The sequence below is a fragment of the Pollachius pollachius genome, assembly GCF_949987615.1.
Source record: "Pollachius pollachius genome assembly, chromosome: 3".
In the NCBI taxonomy this organism is placed as follows: Eukaryota; Metazoa; Chordata; class Actinopteri; order Gadiformes; family Gadidae; genus Pollachius; species Pollachius pollachius.
Genome location: NC_136936.1, coordinates 10296719 through 10313922, shown reverse-complemented (window position 1 = coordinate 10313922; position 17204 = coordinate 10296719). Strand labels below are relative to the sequence as shown.

Here is a 17204-nt window from a genome sequence, read left to right as displayed (position 1 = left end):
GATATCTGGTGCTGTTCCCAGCCAGAAGAGAGAGAGGGTGAGAGAAAGGAGAGAGGAGAAGGGAGGGAGAGCAGAGAGAGAGAGAATAGGAGAGACATAGCAGGGGAGAGAGAAGGAGAGATAAAAAGTGGGAAAAGCGAGAGAGAGTGAGAGTAGGAGGGATATTGTAGAGAGGTGGAGAATGAGAAGATACTGAGATGATATGTAAGGAAAAAGAGCGCATGAGAAAGGAGAGATGGAAAGTAAGAGCGGTGAAGCGAAAGAGAAACATAGAAGGAGAGAGATAAGATTAAAATGGGAAATTCTAGACCAGGACACTTTGGAAGAATTATTTTTGAAGATTACACTTTTATTTTTTATACTTGCATTAGATTTTATCGTCCTCCCAGATTATGTTCAAAGTTTACCTGATTAAATGGCCACTCCTGTCTAGCTTTTCAGTAGTACTCTGAAATTAAAGGGCTCTTTATCATAGATTTTATCATGCGCATGCATATGAATAAAGTTCCTCTGTCCCACTATCCCTGTAACATTCTTAATCTCCCTCACTTCCTCATTCCCTCCCCCTTCTCGTGTTCTCTCTTTCTCTCCATCATTGTCATTTACCTTTTTCTCCTCCTCTCTCGCTCCCTCTGTCTCTGTCTCTTTTACACTTACACGCATGCACACAGACAAACACACATACAGACGCACACACCTCCCCATCACACACACACAAACACACATTAATGCAAGCGCAGGCCGTACATGCGTTCACATGCACACATGCTGCGACAGATTGATGATGGTGACATAAAATGCAGGTGCAGCGGTAGATTTTGTAAATGCAGGATGCGGCGGCCATATTTCACCTATTAAAAAGCTACATTGATCCTGTGTTATTTATTGACCCATGGGGAAAAGGCAGACCTCATACAAATGCAGGGTTTAAGTGTGCATGCCGGTGCTTAAACCAAGCCTCAGGGGGCACCCGGTGAACAGAAGTGTTGCTGTTGTGTTGCTGTCCGGCACTGTGGTTTTCCCCGCTGTAACGCAAAATATCTGCTGATTACAAGTGTGTGTCTGCTGTTTTATATGGAAAATAATGTTTGATGATGATGTTTGCTTGTGAGATTTGCGAGACGCAAACAAACGCAAGTACACACTGGGTAAGTCCCCCCTCGGGGACGGCTCCCAGCTGGAAGGCTATTGTGCAGAACGGTTCTGTGTTGTGATTGGACGACGCGGGGGCTGCTCACACAGTTACAGTTAAAGCCACCGACGAAGGCTGAGTGGATTGGCATGCACAACAAACTTGAAAGGGAGGGTCACTTGTAGGTATAAACGGTATATTATTATTATAGATTTTGTTTTTTTAACCTGCTCGGCGGATGAAGAGGAGGTGTCGCTGTGGAGGTTACCATGACGACGCCGGCCCCCATCCCCATCCCAACCTCCAGCCAACCACAGCTACCGATCTGTTCAGCTGGTCGTTTTAATTAGGAGGCTCATAAGCAGATGAAGACCCCCCGTGGAGTACAGGTGGTAGTGGTGGCGATATGGTGGGCAGGACAGGTCAAGACAGCTGGTCATCGGTAGCCGGCTTGGCTCAAGGGAGGTGATGGTGAGGGTGGAGGTGAGGTGGTGTAGTCGGGGGTGTTGAAAGTATATGGAGGGAAGAGCCAGCCAAGCCTGGCTGCTTTCGTAGGATGAAAATGTGTGTGTGTGTGTGTGTATGTGATTGTGTGTGTGTTAGTGGGGGTGTGATCTGTGAGTGTGGGTGTGTCTGTGTGGGTGAGAGATGTGTGTCTGTGTTTGTGTGCTAGTGAAGCGTGCCTGTGTGTGTGTGTGTGTGTGTGTGTGTGTGTGTGTGTGTGTGTGGTTCCGTGTACGGAAGTGTGTGTGAGGTGTGTATAGGAGAGGTGTGTGTTTGTGTGTGAGTGTGTAAGTGTTGTGCTTGTGTGTGTGAATGTGTAGGTGAGCTGAGTGTGTAGGTGCAGCATGAGTTTACCTGAGGTAAAGTGTATATGTGGGTTTGTGTATATGTGTGTGTGTGTGTGTGCGTATAGTGTGACTCAGAGTGTGAATCACATGATAAAAACTGAGGTGGGAAAAGCATCATAGCTTAGTGAAAGGCATCATAGCTTAGTGTTTAGGGCTAACCTTCACTCTGTTTTCGGAAGCAGGCATGACACCGTAAGCACAGTAGAGGGCTTTAACAGATCAACAAGATCGCTGTTGTCTTCCACTGCAGTGCACTGGCAATCACACAAATCCTCACTGATTAGCACCCTATTAGCACCTTTAATACAACTATATCTTCTAAGCCGGGAGGCGTTACACACAAGTTGCCGATCACTTCTGCCCTGTTCTTTTGCGAGCATATAATTATCATCATGCTGTTGTTTTTGCTTTTAGGGAGAACCTATGTAGCGTCTAATGAAATAAGATGAGCAGGAACTGAGATGGAATATTGATGCTGCTGACTCCTCCTTACCCTTGATCTGTGAAACGCTGATTTAATAAAAAATGATCTCCTGCCGTTAACCTCTCTCTTCAACGTTCCTCAGTGGCCATTACACTGGATTTATTGTGAAGGGTTAACAGGAAAATCAAGTGCACGCTTATATTGGCATTATCAAACAAAGCACGCAAAACCGTGTATGGACGCACAAACGCACACATACACACACGGACACACACACACCAAGAGGCATTGCCGCGGGCATGGAACTGGCGTATATGTTAATATCACTAATTGCATCGTAACGAGCTGCGATCCAATGACTCGTATTTTAATACTCCTCCGGGATAATCGCGGCCCGAGTCTGCGGTTATCAGGGTGGATGAGTGATCGCCCCGTCAGCAGGATTCTAAACGTTTAAAGCGGAGAGACACGAGGACGCAGACTCCGAGGGCGACGCTGTGAGCGCGCCGACTTATGGTTGAACCGCGCGCTGGCATTTGCGCGTCGCAGGGCTGCTGCATAGGCTAGACGCTGCGTTAGCTGCTCTGGAAGAGATGCTGATGTTGACAGCCCCCCAGTCTGTGTAGACATGGCGGGCTGAGGGAGGACAGGATGTAGTAAAGGGCAGTTGAACAAGAAGTTGTAAAGGTAGCCCTACCCCGGCCCTATCCCTTATCACACTGTGTAGTAACATGCAATTACACATGAAGTACTTGATTTTACATGTTGCACATTTCTAATTGCATATGACTTGTGTGATTACACTGTAACCGTACACTATAATGTGAAATGTGAGCAGTAGTTAATATTTTTATTTTATAGGTTACTTTAGTGTAACATGTGCTCCGTTGTTTTTTCTCTTTTTTGCTTTGCATGGAGTGCATACACTGATATATAGGTGATATATCCAATTCAGGAAATTTGATGTAAGGCGCTTTTCTGGTTACTGAAGCAAGTATGCATGGAAAAATAGGCTTTATTCAAAATATTATGTAATACTGTAAGGTTGCCATGTTAGCTTGACAAAATTGCTCTGTACAGCACATGCAGTTTTTAGGTTTGAAGTGGTTGAGCTACAACTCTTTTAGGTAGTTTAGTGCAAGCGTGTTGTTTATCATTCTCATTTTGTCATGTTTTTTGATTCAGGACTGTATTCGTATTCAGAGCCTGAAGGCTTGGAAGATAAGACTTTGGAAGATGTGACTTTGATATATATACTTATATCTATATTTGTCTGTAGTGTTAATAAGAAGTCAGTGATTCATGTCTAAGCAGCTGTTTCAGAGATGGAAACTGGGGCATGGATGTTGTTGTCAATCATGTCCCTGTAAACACTAAGCTTTAAACCCACAGTCCCTCGACTTGGTTCTGTTACCATAGTACTCTTGAATGCTGCGTTTTCCTTCTGTTTTCTGTGTAGGAAGTCAGAGCAAAGTGTTTGCGTGTGCGCCCACGTGTGTGTCACTGATGTTGACTCCTAAACCCCCATTCACCCGCTCCATCCCCAGACCTCCACCCCAAACCTCAGCCCCCTCCTCCACCACCTCACCCCTTCCTCCACCCCATCCACCCTCCACTCTCAACTGCTCCTGGCCCCAGACCTCGACCCCAAACCTCACCCCCCTCCTCCACCACCTCACCCCTTCCTCCACCCCATCCACCCTCCCCTCTCAACCTCTTCTGCCCCCAAACCTCACCCCCCTCCACCTCACCCCTTCCTCCCTCCCCCCGCCCCCCCCCCCCCCCACACACACACCCACCATGGGCTGTGTGTGTTTGTGGTCCCCAGGTCCCTGCGGTGTATTGTTCTTCCGTCACGTCCCCTGTTGAGCTGCTCCCATAGCCTCCCCCTTTCCCTAGCAGCCAATCGGACGTGGGTGGGGTTGCTAGGTAACTGTGTGGCTCAGCCTGCCGGGGTCTCAGAGTGTGAAGGCTTGTTTGGCCCCGCTTCAGTCTAAGTTAGGACGGGCCCCGAGACCTTGGCCCCTACCACTGCTCCTGCTCCCACCACCATTATTGCAGCCGCCACTGATGGTGAGTTGCCTGCTTCTTATTTGGGATCCAGCAGTCCCATTACGTTCTTGCCGAACTTCTGGGGGGAGACGGCACAGAGCCTGGGCCACAAACCAGAAACTGAAAGGATGGAGCTGCGCCTTGTTTCCTGTTTCGTTACGGAGATTTCAAACCAAAGAGAAAATCATCAAGAGTGGAAGAAACTTTCAGAAGGGGATTTTAATAAGTGTGTTTCTACAGCATGCTGTTGATTGGAGACCTTTACCGATACTTAACGGAACCTTTCCTGAAGCACGCCTCTGCTTCTTCCGTTTTAAATGTCGAGGTCTCTGCAATATTTATACATTATAATAGTATAATTTTAGTTCAGAGGAACACATCGGTATGTATAGACATCCAACCACAGAGTTTGGGAAACACTGGAGCAGAGCTTGTCTCGACCCAGGTCATTCTGATTCCTGGGTTTTTTCTAAACGGAGGTGCTTTAGTTCAGAGCTCAAGCTTTGAGCCAGTGTTTAGTACTCTGGAAGCGGATAGTGTTTTGAAGTGAAGCCGGGGAAGTTTAAGTGTGTCTCTCTCACTGTGGGAGCCAGGACGGCTGATTGGTTGGCTGAGTACAATATTTTGGTTCTTGTATGTCACAGATTGCTCCTTTAGTTTCAGTTTAGTCTCTGGAGATGTTGATGTGTTTTTAATTGCTGCAGGTGGGTTTGGTTTGAACATTGGCTTCAAAACTGGGGCACTGCAATATTGAAACGGACGCTGGATAAACATGAATAAAGATAGCATGAAAACATAACATAAACCGTTTTCTTTCCATAACCATTTCTATTAAGTATAGAGCCAGCTGATTGTACAGCTTCCTGTCAACCCTTTCTTCCTAACTAAAATGCCCTGCTGGTTATTATTGGTCTTTAAATGAAGATGAAGTCCTCAGTGTGAAAGCAATGTTTTCATTCCATAATGATTATCAGTAGCCACTTCTTCAGCACTTCCACATATACTCGTTATTATTATTGAACTGTATCAGTAGTTGGATGGATAGTTTAAAGTTAAGTTTAGTATGAAGGGGTACTATTAATATTAAGATCCTCATTACAGAGCCTGGTTTGAGTTTTTTGCATTTCTACACAATGTCTTTGCTAGCCTGAAATAACCGCAAGGCTCAAACGTCTTCCCCAAACGTGCATATGCACACGCACACGCGCGCGCACACACACACACACACACACACACACACACACACACACACACACACACACACACACACATACACATACACATACACACACACACAAGAACATGAATACGCACCCACATACACCTTGGCTGCACAGCATGCTGGTATGAAAAATGCATGAAGTGAAGAGACATTTCAACTGGTTCTTCATAAAAACCAGAGCGAACTGGATCTGAGATTACATAAAGAAACACAGTCTGTGTGTGGTGCGTGTGTATCTTAAAAAAATATACCACACATAGCAAAGATTATCATACTGGAAACCTCTCATGGACATTCTTTGTGTGGCTGTGAATTTGTGTTGCATTCTCTTACACTGCGTTTCTGCTCCCAACGCCTGAAACGTCGGATAATTTTAATATTTAGACGTGAATTGTATTTCCACTTCTGAACCGACAAAAGCTGAGCAAAAAAAAATAATAATAAAAAGCCGGCCTAAATTATTGATCAGGCTTATGAGTTAACTACCCAACGGGAGGAATTACATCAAACCAACGTTCCCCTGGCGGAATGGATCTGCTTGTGGAAGCCTTAGAGAGAATGAGTTATTAATCCCCTCGTGAATCCCCTCCCCAACCCACCGCCCACTAATGTGACTGCGACTGCGAAGCAGTGTTGGTCAGTCTACCAGTGAGGGGTAGACTGACCAACATGGGGACGGTGGTAGGAGGAGAACTGGGGCCTTTATTGCTGTGGATTTGTCTTGTTACAATAGCGGTGATTTACATAGCTGGGGCTCTGGGGCTGGCCCTGGGGCTGACGGAGGGGAGGTGGAGGAGAGGAGGAAGTGCCAGAAAATCTGTCTTAGTCACCGAGCCTAGCGGGTAGGAGGCATGCTATAGTGTCATGTAATGTCTCTCGTTGCATTTTCTTTGTAGCAGAATGCTTAATGCTACGATGCGTTGTAGCACGATGCCATGTAGCATGATGCGTTATGCTACAATGTTATGTAGCACGATGCTAAATGCCACATTGCTATGTAGCACAGCGCTGTACGCTTTGACCCCTTGAAGCACAATTCTATCGTCGTACAATGCTCTATGCTGCGATGCTATGTAGAGTGATGCTATATGCTACAATGAGATGTCAAAGACTACTGCTAAATAATGAAAACATGGTAAACACTGGTCTGCTGGTTTGTGTGTTCAACCACGAAAAGTTCCGGGTTCGATCCCCAATGGTAGCAGTCCGCTGCGTAGGCCGCCTTGAGCATATCCTTTTGTGGCAAATTCCTTTATGTTGGTTATCAGTAGAGTCGGACTATCAAGGTGTTATTTCAAATGTAGTTCTGGTGGACACACTCCTCCATTTTACAGACCTCTCACCTCCTTGTGGAAGCCTGTAAATAGGCACTAAATTATGCAAATTGCTCTTTCTTTGAGTTCCGTTTTAGCATTCTTCATTGTTTGATCACACAGTGTTTGGCTGTATGGAGGCAATTACAATGTGAAAAAAGTATCTGCTGTTTGTTCACTTAAGCCAAACTAATGAGTCGTGTTTGCTTGTTCCACGCCTTTCTCGTGTGTTCTCACATCACATCTACACTGCTGGCTTACAGCTAGCGTGCGGCTTTCATTTACTTTTTACTTACATCTACATGTATGGCGCTTCTATGTAAATTAATTCTTAATTTCAAGCCGACTGGATAATAAGCAGCTTACTGTAGTCATGTTAGTAGAAGAATCACAAGCTCCTTTTAAACAGCCTGCTCAAGCCGGGACTGTTGGGGCGTTATATATTTATATACATATATATATGTACAAACGGAATGGGGGGGACCTTGTTGTTCTGCATTTAAACCGTCAGCGGGGGTTGTAACAAGGCCAAATCAAGATATGTGTGAACTAACCCACATTGTTATGCATCAACATAATATGAACGATGCACAGCGGCTTTACTTACGTTGAAGAGTGGGCTCAATGTGCACAGCTAGCAAAAGCACCTCAACACTCAGTTCACCCACCGTTATCGCTGAGATTGATGCATAAGTTATACGTCACACAAAACGCTGACACAGTTTGTGCTCTACGTCACGCCTCTATCTCCTGGGGGGGGGGGGCGTTACTTGGTCTTGTGTAATAAAGCAAAGCTAGCTTAATGCCTTGTCTTTTTTACAGCAATATGGCGGGATCTCTGTGTAAAAGGGGCTTTCTAAAGACTTTAACCAAACAGACTTTAAATGAACGGTCGAGGAATTGTGTCGGTTTGAAATGACTATTTGGGAGGCAAAGCCCTATTAAGGTAATGGCTCGTAGTGCATTTGACCTTAAGGAGATTTATTTTTTAAATCTTCAAAAATCAGATTATGATTTTATGCGATGTGCTATTTTTTCCTGGGGGGGATTTTTTTTTTTCTGATCTTTTGGGATAGATCACTCACCTGACCTTCAATATGTTATGAACTTCCATAAGAAGTAATATGATGTTTGGAGATAAAAATACATTAAAATCCTTGGGATAGGGTCAACGTGGAAGAGTTGATCCATTTTATATCAATGCACTATAATATAATACTGTTCATGAATACATTGGAAGATGTACGGTCTTATAAGGGGTTATGATGGCCGATAAAAGACTTAATGTTGCCAAAGCATATAGATCAGCCTTTGGTATGCAACTCAGGTTGCTCAGAGGGATTTACAAGCGCAGAAAAGCAAATTCCAAAGTCACTACCACAGTGAAGAAGACTGGAATATAAAATCTCCTCGGTCCACAGGTCAGTGATTTAAGAAATATTAAAATGCAGGAGAGAGACATGTGGTGAGAAAATATTTACTTTACCCCCCACCTCCCCCTCCCTGAGTAGACAGGCAGAGTGAACCACGTATGCCTAAAATAATAGTTTTGAAGAGGTGTATCGGTTGCGCTGGAAAACAGGTGGCATCGCTTCGAGATTAAATGTGCACCGGGTCATCTTTATTCCTGGTCCCGGAATGTTCGAGTGAATTTTGAGGAGGATAAACGCTCACAGCAGTACATTGCGGCTCAGAGGTTGCTGTGTTTGTTTTTCACAGGATGTCGCTTGGCTCCCAAAGAATACACCAAGCAGGGCCCTCTGTGTGTGTGTGTGTGTGTGTGTGTGTGTGTGTGTGTGTGTGTGTGTGTGTGTGTGTGTGTGTGTGTGTGTGTGTGTGTTAGGCCTGACCAGGCTGCTCGCTGAAGCCTGCGGTCCTCTATTGTGGGGCTTGTGTTTCACCGTGGCCCCAGGCTTTCTCAGAGGGCCCTCTTCCTGGGTAGCCTGCCAGTGGGGTCTCCTCCGCCACCACGCTGTGCCCCTTAGATCTGAGCCTCCCTCACCTCCCGCTATTAGCATTTCTTAATGCAAAACAGCATGGGTTCCTTGGTGGCTTGTGTTTGCTTTTCAATGGGGCACCGCGGCTCCCTGGTGAAAGCACCAGAAGCACAACAGCTCCCTGCTCCTCTCACAGCTGACCAGGCAGGAATGGCGAGCTGGACCCGCTTGGCCGGGTTGGAGGGAGCGGAGGGGTTGAAGGTGGTGGTCTTTCCGGGGTCTTCATTCAAATAAGGCTCCATTTGAACTGCTTAATCATCTCCCGTGGCTGTGCGGGTAAGAGCAAATGTGGTTTAAACCGGTCACAGGCAGAAAGTAATTTAGTAGCTTGGAGGAATGGATTGATCATGGGGTGAGCAGAGTGAAGAGCTCTGGTTGGCATGTCTCGGTTTTGTCTGAATGGTTAAAGCTGTGTGTCCGAATCTTAAGATCGCAGTGATTGCTGTACTGTAAGCTACCGCTATTAGATACAAAAAAAAGATTGAAAAGGAGTGAAAGGTCATATAAAGACCTGTACACACAAACAGAATAATGATTCCTTACCACAAATGCTAATCCAGGAGTGTGGCGGAATTTGCATAGGTTCAGTGGGGATTTGATTCCAGCAGATGCTGATGGGGCTAAAACCATGTGTGGGGAGGGATATGTAAGCTGGGGGTCATAAGGACTTTCAGACCTGAAAAAGACCTGGTCACAGTACCAAACAGAGTTGGGACCTTCTGCTTCAACACCAGTTGTGCGTTGCCATGGCAAGGAGACAGCTTTTTCAGCTGTTGCAGTGGTGTTATTTTAACTCTGACCAACTCGATCCCACTAGAGCCAGGTGTTCTTCTATTCATCTAGCTCTATGTCAATGCAATTGGTCCACGGTGCGGATAATGCATTTTGGGGAGCTAACGATCTCCCATCCATAGGAGATGGCGAGGAGTGAGGAGGAGTGAGAGTGTTCCGTTGGAAGCCACGGGAATTACAAAGCATCTGTATTCCTCTGACAGAATCTCAGACCTCCTTGGTAGCGAGGCGGAGGGTTTGAAACGTGTTCAGCTGTTTGGCTTGCCTTTAGCCAGGCGCCTCAAACAACTGTGGCAAATCCATTTGATTTCAGAGGGGGAGAGAGAAACAGAGAGAGGGAGAGAGAGAGAGAGAGGTAGAGAGAGTAAGAGGGAGAGGGAAAGATGGAGAGAGAGACAGAGAGAGAGAGAGACAGAGAGCCTATGCCAACATTGCTCCTAATGGATTGGATTGCTGGTATGTGGGATAATCCTTGGGCTGAAAAAATATATATTTTCTCAGCAAGGGTTACAGATAAGGGATGTGTTCTGAGCCTGTATGTTGTAATTTTAGGAAGGAGGGATTTCACTGAAGAAAATTATTTTCAGTCATATGGGAATGCCGTATGGTGGTTATATAACATCTACAATTTAAGCAGTTTTTTTTCTTTCTGTGCCAGTCATAAACGATGGTAGGCATACATCTGCTTGGTGTATTTTCAGGAAGTCTTCCTATATTTCTCTTGGTTGAGGGAAGGAGTTGAGGGAGGACGTGTTAGCCCCGCCATGTGTTGCTGGTGCTACCTGTTAGCTCTCCAACTAGCTAAGAGGAGACAGCTAGCATTCCCTCTTGGCTCCACTCCTTCAGTCTGTTCTCATAGCAATAAAAAACAGCCGGGCCAGGGAGAGAGAGAGGGAGAGAGAGAGAGAGAGAGAACAGAGACTTGGAGAGAGTGGGAGATGCTGCTTATGTTGAGTGTAGCTTCAGTACCCCCTTGACAAATTTGATTTGTAATTCCAGCTCAGGTGGAAACTTTGCCCCTATGATTAGCCAAAGGGACTCAAGCAATAAGCAAGATTTTATCATTTATCTTCCCAATAGATAGCTTTTGATTAATTTAGTATTGAATTGGCTCACAGCCGTCCGCTTTGATGGGGTGTGTTGGGGAAAATCATAACGCTTTATTTATCAGGTGTGAATGTCGCTGCGGCCCTTTCCAGCCATGTGCGGTTTTAGAGGGGTGGCAAGGGAGGCCACTTTCACCCCTACAATCTGATTGGCCACCCCAATGCCTGTCCAAAATCACCACATCACTGGCTTCCACATTGCTTTGGGCTGGGTCTTAGGCCAGCATGTTTGTTTTGAAGACGCAAATCACCGTCTCGCCATAATTTGCCCTTTAATGCAATACTTAATACAAAAATACTTGCGTTATCAAATTCAATATACAAACTTGAATTGGTTTATTTCACATATTTCAGAACTTTTGACTTGATTTTTTTCTTGTTATTTAAAAAAGGCTGAGGATCACAATCCACATAACATTTTGTGTTTTTATTTATTGTAAGCTTATTTCATTAAAGCAGAGCTATAGCCTTTGTTCAGTCAGCTTTTGTTGTTATTATTATTATTTCAAATTAGCCTACCTTCTGGGTAAAGGCCTCACCATGTCTTTCAATGGCTTGTTATAGATCCATGACTAAAAATACTTGCCCAGGTTTAATTACAAGTAAGACCATTATTTATTATAAAACAGATCCTAAAGATGGTAATAATTATCCAGTCTCCCACGATTAAAAAAAACCTGTAAATTGATTTTAACTTGGTGAACCATAGCAGGGATTGCGGAACCCCTTGCAGTTCAATAACTTCAATGACCTTAAATATGGCCCAATATAAATACGGTTTATCTTTTAAGTAGGATACGAATGCATATAAATATAACAACACTTTGTGGACACCACTAGACATTCCTTTGCCAACTCTCAACAGCTGATTCCAGGCAGTCCAACAATGACTCTTGCCCACAGACTGCAGAGCATGATGCTAACCCAAGCTGGCTTCAGTTAGCTTCTGGTTCCCATTGCTAGCTTCTAGCGGCTAGTTCCCAAAAGCTAGCTTCTGTTAGCTCTGGATCTACCCTATGCACTCTACATTACTATGCAAATAGACTCATATAAGCATTAATCTTAACAAGTTGCCAGCATTAAAAAACAGCCCGTACTAAACTTCATAAGTAGCCAGTGTGTAAAAGTAACCAGTATTAAACATAATACATAGCCAGTATAAAAAGGAAGCCACTATTAAACATATTAAGTAGTGTTAAATAGCAAATAGCCAGTATTAAATGATATACAGTATCAAACTCCTTCACCTCTTTTATGTGTCCAAAGGTACTGTCGGGTACCACTGCAAAATCAACAGTTATTTCACTTCTGCTAGCTTTTCTTCCGCTGTTCAGCTAATGCCCGACAGACTTACAGAGTGTACTCTTTATATTATGTTCTGTGCTGGTTGAAGTTGCAGTTGTGCTGTCAAACTAATTAAGTTGATGGACTGGCTAGTCTAGCAGTTTTTGGAAAAAAGCCACATTCTTACTTAATGTCAATGGCTTATAATACAGTTTAATTCAATGCACTTAGTTGTTTTTTACCTTTGGGTTGAATACTAATGCAAGCTATATAATACATTTTTTTGCGAACCCAAGCACAATATCTCATTTCATTTTAAAAACAAAACAGTTATCCTCATGTCGATATTCTTTGACACTCACATCTTTGTACAAGAAACACCAAAACAAAGGTAATTGTGTTGTTGAGCTGTAGATGTCTGAGACGGAGTTGTTAGAGGGAGTCGTCTTCTATAGTCCCTGTCGTTATCTCCGGTCAGTGGGCGGGGCTCTTGCTAATGAAGAGGACATTCTGTAATTACCTCTGAAAGCACGGTCTCAGCAGGCCCCAGCCAGCCTTTGCATCTGCCGCCAAGAAAAATGAAATCTTGCATTCCCAGACTGAATAGATAGCGCCCAGCCTCGTGGCTGAATGCCGCCCCAAAGTTTGGCCATTGTGGAGAAGTCCCCTTCTACTGCTGCCCCGGTAACAAATGAATCTTCCTTTCTTGCCAATTTCGTTCGTGCAAAGCAGGTCAATAGGAAACCATTTATTTCTCCTGTCCCGTGGTTCGCGGTGAATAATTGTCGCTGACTCACCACATCTGCCAGGACAGCAATGGCCCTGCCCTATCCGTCTCACAAACCCATCCGCTTTCTTTTCTTCTATTCATGCTCATCTTTCCAGTAAAATAGAATAGCACCTACCTCCACACCGGACTGTTAAAGATCTGTGGCTTTGCATGAGAGGCGAGGGAGCCGGGAAAGTATTAAGGCAGCTTGTTCTTATATATCTCTGTTTGGGTGGAAGGGGTTGGCTCCAGAGGGAGAGGAAGAAACCTGGACATTACTGGTCGTAACACTATGGAAAAAAATTGTGTTTTGGGTCATTAACACTTCTAGAGGACTAAATATATTATTGTAGCTTAAAATATCCTGTATTTCACTTCTGGGATTAATAGAGTACGATGCTATTTTATCTTGTATTGTCCAAATAATAATTTATTACAACTTATAAAGTGCTTCAGATTCTGGGTTTTCGTGGTTTTAAATGAAGCATGGAGTGTGATCACACAGGACTATGGGATATTTACCGAGGATGATATTACTGTTATTATACTTAATTTAATCAATTTTCTCGATTTTGGCAACTGTAAGCTGATCTTTTGTTACAAACCTGGCAAACCTCTTCTCAACACGCTGACAAGCCTTTTCGAATATGGTCATTGTTAAAGTTTTCTAGTGTAAAAATGTAAAACAAACTCCGGGATATTACCTTGTCTGTAAACCCAAAGTCGTCCTGGTTGTAATCATCTATCTTAGCGGGCGAAAAACCTCCATCCATGTCATGTAGTTCTCCATACCCCTGTAAGGGCAAACACTTTCTCACCTAATATTATCCAGCAGAAAGCAGGTAAGGGACGTTCGCTGCCAGTTGCATATTTCCTCTTCACCAGGGGGGCTGTTGTGTTTCTCTGCCCAGCTTCGTGGTCTAGACTTGGGCTAGGCCAGAGTGGTTTCACAGGGGGTCCACCAGACACACCACACACAGCTTGGTCTCTGAATGAAACAAGGAATAAAAAGTCACCATATTCATTTATTCATATTTCCGTCAGGGCTCTCTCTGCCAGTGTTGTGTCTTTTGAACTGATAGTTTGTGTCCAGCCTCCGGATTTCAGGAAAGTACCACCCATGGAATTGAGGCCACACACACACACACACACACACACAGTGTGCAGAGGCAGTTACACAAATAATGTACATGTGATGCTGGTGTAGCCCACATGACTGTCATGAATCGTTGGAGGAAGAGAATGGGGGGGGGGGGGAGACGGGAGGGGGGGGTCTGCACCTGGTTGGGGATTAGACTCAGCTGGTTTTAGACCCTCAATGTTTCCCCCCCCTCTTTCTCTCTCTCTGTCGCTCACTCTATACCTCTCTCTCTGTCTGGGTCTCTCTCTACTTTGCACTCTCTCTCTCTCTCTCTCTCTCTCTCTCTCTCTTGCTCTACCTCTATCTCTCTCTCTCTTGCTCTCTCACTCTCTCTCGCTCTCTCTCTCTCTCTCCCCACCTCTTTCCTCCAAGTCCTGTGGCCGTTTGTTCACCCCCCATCTCCTCTTTTAACACAATAGTTTATCATGGCTGTCAGTGGAAATCCGCTGTTCAACAAAGGATTGCATTAGCCATGTCTCTGAGTGTCCCGGGACTTACAGCCTCATACAGCTGCTTTGTGGCCCGCTCCACTGGCCCTGCCCCTGAATGCTTCATTGTTGATCAGGACATTGTTGTTGTTGTTGTTGTTGTTGTCGTTATGCTTTCCACACCAGTAGCTTGTTGGGCATGGGATCAATTGACTGAAGGACTCAATAATTCCAGGTTTTACAAATATATATCAAACCTAATCAGAACATCCGATAAGGGTGTGGATCTCGGTGACAGTTGGAAGTGGTATTGATGGAAGGCTACCCTATTCCACAGCCTTTTATGCTTCAAATTGGCAATTTACCATCATGGATGCGTGTGAACCAAAGCAGGCAGGCCCTCCGTAAAGAGAGGCAGAGCTACTTGGTGTGACGCCGGGGGCCTGTTGATTGATGAATGGTGGAGTAGATGTGGAAACAAATGGGACCAGAGTACGCCGGGGAAACCTGACCACTTTATCTTGCGCCTTCAGGAGGATCCGCTGGTGCGTACGGCAACAGGGTGGAGTAACCGTCCTGTGTACATCTTATTTTTAATACACGCCCCCCCCCCCCCTTCTCCCATCTTGAGATACAGTGTGGTAACAGTGGGATGTAGCACCAGCTGGGATGTGGAGAGAATGTTAAAGTCTTCCGCCAAAAGCCTGCTAACTAGAGTGGCATCCATCAAGATCGCAGGGATGATAGAGATTGACAGTTTAATTTTATGTGTGTGTGCGTGTGCGTGCGCGTGTGCGTGCGTGCGTGCGTGCGTGCGCTTGGGAAGTTCATGGAGTAGAAACATCAAGCTGACGACCCCTGCACTCGGATGGACGGACCCACCTGCAATACGTAGTACAAAAGCAAGGTTTAACAAATGGCCCTGTTCCAGTTTTTGATTGGCCGGATGATGTGATGAGTCATCATAGGAATGCTTCAGCGAGAAGGCTTGACCTACCTCTAGCTCGGTACACCTTCGTACATATGTACTGTTTTGGAGATCTGCAGAGAGAGAGGGGCGGTTCTTTGGTCACCTTGCAGGTAGCTGCGGATCGTGCAGCAGGGGGCATAGCTAAACATGGCTGTGCACTCGGGGGCGTGCATGTGGGAGTGTGAGCTCTAAGTATAGACATGTTACAGGGGAGAGTGTTGGAACAAGGCAGCTAGCCATCTCGCCATACTAAGGATGTAGGTCTCACCATATATATGTAGTGTATACATATATTTATTACACAGGTCTTCTGAATGCCCTGGAACGCTCCGTTCACTTGCATGGGCCCTTCACAACTTATGGCAGTGAATTATATTTGATAATTCACCGTTGCTAAGTATAATTGGCTGTCAAGGAAAACGAAGTATTTTTTGCCTCTAATGATGTCTTTGGTATCACTCCGCAAGTAGTCCGGTAACTTGTCAATGTCAACCCCAGTGTCTTCGGTTGCTAAGCGATGTCAACGTCTTTGGCAGACTATTTCTCTGCTGATCAACACTACGAATGCTGGGAACAAATAAATTGTAAAAGCACACACCATGTGGAGTTATTTTTTCGTTTTGGCAAGTAGCCGTGTAATAAGCAGGATAATGTGTAGAACGTTGCCGGCCATTATCGAAAATAATCCCCTTCAGGGCGAACAGGACACCGACGCGCAGCGGAGGTGTCCTGTTTGCCCTGTCGGGGCTTATTTTCCCAATAATGACCGGCGTTCTATACATTATCCCTTACATATCTGTGTACATAAATATATCCCTCAAGCTACATAATTGCATGTTTCTTTGTGTATGTGTGTGTGCGTATTATTTTGGAAGCTGTGTGTGTGTCTCGGAGTGTGTGTGTTCAGCAGGTAGGGGTGTGTGTTTTTCTGGGATAATGTGTGTTTGTTCTGAGAAAATTTGTTCTGACAGAGACCATGCTGTGTGTGTGTGTGTGTGTGTGTGTGTGTGTGTGTGTGTTTGTGTGCATGCGTCCGTGCACTCTGCAGACCTCCCGTGCGCTAACTCTGCAGTCCATGTGGCGCGTGTGGAGACGGAACTATCCATCTGTCTCTCTAGCCATCTCTCCATCCATCTATCATCTCTCTAGCCATCAATCCATCATCGCCGAGGTGGACAGATAGAGATCCAAGCAGAGGGGATTGACTGAGCAACGCGTCCACACGACCAGAATTCACAGCACTACTACACATGCAGACAGAGCAAAGTCACACGCACATACACGCAACAAAAGCCAAACGCACATACACACATCGTGAAGACACACACATACACACAGCGAGGTACACATACATACATTCACGGTGAAGACCCACATGCACACAGTGAAGACACGCAAGCATGAAAGCAGTGGAGATAGACCGAACTCACCCACACACGTTTACAGTATAGACACACAGCACCCACTGACAATAAAGATCCGAGCAAACACTCACAAACGCACATGCAAGCAGGCACGCATACACAATCACGCACGGACGCACGAGTAAAGAGACAGCCCCCACACATGGACTGTATACACACACTCATGCACATACCTAAACACACACACACTGGTTTATCAGCAGAGCTTTGGAGGGCTGCAGTACTTTAGAAAGTGCGTTAGTGAACTTAAAATGCACGTGGGTGTCCTGACGCCGCCTCCTATGAGCCCATTCTTCTCA

General features: G+C 45.2%; 1 protein-coding gene across 1 annotated transcript in view; it reads left to right on the top strand.

The window, feature by feature from the left end:
- tenm4 (teneurin transmembrane protein 4) overlaps positions 1-17204 on the top strand; it is a gene marked incomplete at both ends in the record, with an annotated part of 154725 nt that overhangs the window by 26838 nt on the left and 110683 nt on the right.